At 47.7% G+C, this 2051-nt stretch overlaps 1 protein-coding gene across 1 annotated transcript in view; it reads right to left on the bottom strand.

Annotated features, from left to right (window-relative positions):
• LOC102016346 (cytochrome c oxidase protein 20 homolog) overlaps nucleotides 1-100 on the bottom strand; it is a gene marked incomplete in the record, with an annotated part of 8414 nt that extends 8314 nt beyond the window's left edge. Inside the window, 1 exon segment of the mRNA XM_013520397.1 lies at nucleotides 1-100.
• Nucleotides 101-2051: the final 1951 nt, after the last annotated feature.

Genomic DNA, 2051 nt, shown 5'->3' with positions numbered 1-2051 from the left:
CGGAAGTCGCCTCGCGCTGGCTCGGCGGCCCTCGTCCCCTACGTGTCCTTTGTCCTTCCGGCGCCGGGACGGACCCGCGCCCCGGTGCCACCCGTAGCGGCCCGCCCCGCGGCCGTTTAGCCTCGCGCCGGCCCTGGCGCTTGCTGCTCCCACGCCCACACCGCCTCCCCGCTTTCACCGCGTGGCTTCAAAGTAGCACCGCTCCGCCCGCCTGGAGCGGACCGGGGACAAGATGGAGGCGCAGCTCGTGCAGCTCTCGGACGAGCTGCGCTGTGGCCCCGCGCGCCGGGCCCGCGTCGCCGCCGAGCTTCGGTTCCGCGGGCTCGGCCCTCTCGGTAGCCGAGCGTCTTCCCACCCTGCTGCGCGCGTCCGCGGTGGTCGGGTCTCCCGTCCCGCTCGAGTGCGCGCCGCCGGGACGGAACGCGGCGTTTTGTATTTGTGTGCTTATACGCGACGTTTTTAAAGTCTCTCACTTACCACGAAATAAAAAAGCCCGGGCCCTGTGGTTCCATCCCGGGGCACCACAAAAACAAACAGAAATTTCTGTAGGATTTCTGGAAGTGGAAGGTTGAGCCAAAAGTACTACCAATTTACATTTCCCAAGAGTGTTGTATAAAGTGGTGTTTCCTCACCTTTCCAGGTGATATCCTGCCAGTTTTGTGTCCTCTGCTGAAATTCTTAGGCCAATTACGCCCTGAACTCAGTCTGGAAGGTATAATTTAAGGTAGTAGTATTCCATAAAGGAGGGAGGAGTTCTTCTGATGTACTTCCTAATTATGTTGTAAGAGAACTGGAAAAGTACCAGGTAAAATACCAGTAAGTCACCCTATTTTATTTTTTATTGTGATTGAAAAATCGCCAGGGCAGATTTAATCGGGGCCCATTTCATCTGAGTATTTTTGTATACGTTCATACTAAAATTTTTAATGTCACAAGGAATTGCATACTACTTGCCCGTTTTCTTTTGGTTTAAAGCTTATAGAGTGAAGAGTAGGACTTGCTTACCCTCACCCTTCCTGCTCCTTTGTCCAAGGTAAACACAACGAACAGTTTAATGTCTTTCCAAACTGTTTTCCTCTTTCTTCTTTTCCTTAGTTAAAAGTTACCATAAGAAAAAATTCATTTTGCAATTATTACAACAAGACCAGAGCCGGGCATGGTGGTGCACGCCTATGATCCCATCTACTGGGGAGGCTGAGGCAGGAGAGCGAATTGGAACTAGCCTGGGTTAGTAGTTTAAGGCCAGGCTGTCTTGCAGAAGTAGACTGTCTCAAAACAACCAGAAAGTAAAAAAATAAAAAATAGTTCTTTTTTACACACACACACACACACAGCTTCAGTGAGCAGCTTTGTGCACATGTGCAAGACTTTCAGAGGATGAGCGGTGGTGCTCTGTATAACGTGCGCCTAGCAAGCCTGGGGCCCTGTGGTTCCATCCCGGGGCACCACAAAAACAAACAAACAAAAATTTCTGTAAGACTTCTGGACGTGGAAGGCTGAGCCAAAAGTACTACCAATTTACGTTTCCCATCAGTGTTGTATAAAGTGGTTTTTTCCTCACCTTTCCAGAACTGCATATGATCATGTTTTATAATTTTTGCTGAATCTGGGGGTAAAAAATAATTTTTTTTTTTTTTTTTTTTTTAGCGGGGCGGCGGGTGGTGGTACCAGCAATCCAACTTAGATTTGTTCTTGCCAGGCAGAGTTTCTACTGCTGAGCTATATCCCCAGCTGCAATGCCTTACTGTTTTAAACTTTACTTATTACTACTAATTGTAGTAGGCTTGTGCATTCTTTCAAATGTTTACTGGTCCTTTGTCATAAGAATTAACAAACACGTAGGGGCTGGGGATTTAGCTCAGCGGCACAGCGCCTGCCTGGCAAGTGCAACGTCCTGAGTTCAATTCCCGGTACTGGAAGAAAACAAACAAACAAACAAACAACAACAAAAAAATAATTAACGAACACATAAAAGACAAAGTATATTATGTACAGGTACAAATTCCCTATGATGGATGTGATCATTGTCAATTTGAGGGACGTATTTTTTT

The sequence above is a fragment of the Chinchilla lanigera genome, unplaced genomic scaffold (assembly GCF_000276665.1).
Source record: "Chinchilla lanigera isolate Chin_1 unplaced genomic scaffold, ChiLan1.0 scaffold00005, whole genome shotgun sequence".
Taxonomy (NCBI): domain Eukaryota; kingdom Metazoa; phylum Chordata; class Mammalia; order Rodentia; family Chinchillidae; genus Chinchilla; species Chinchilla lanigera.
The sequence above is the reverse complement of the archived record's forward strand: the minus strand, read 5'-3'. Positions and strand labels throughout refer to the sequence as shown.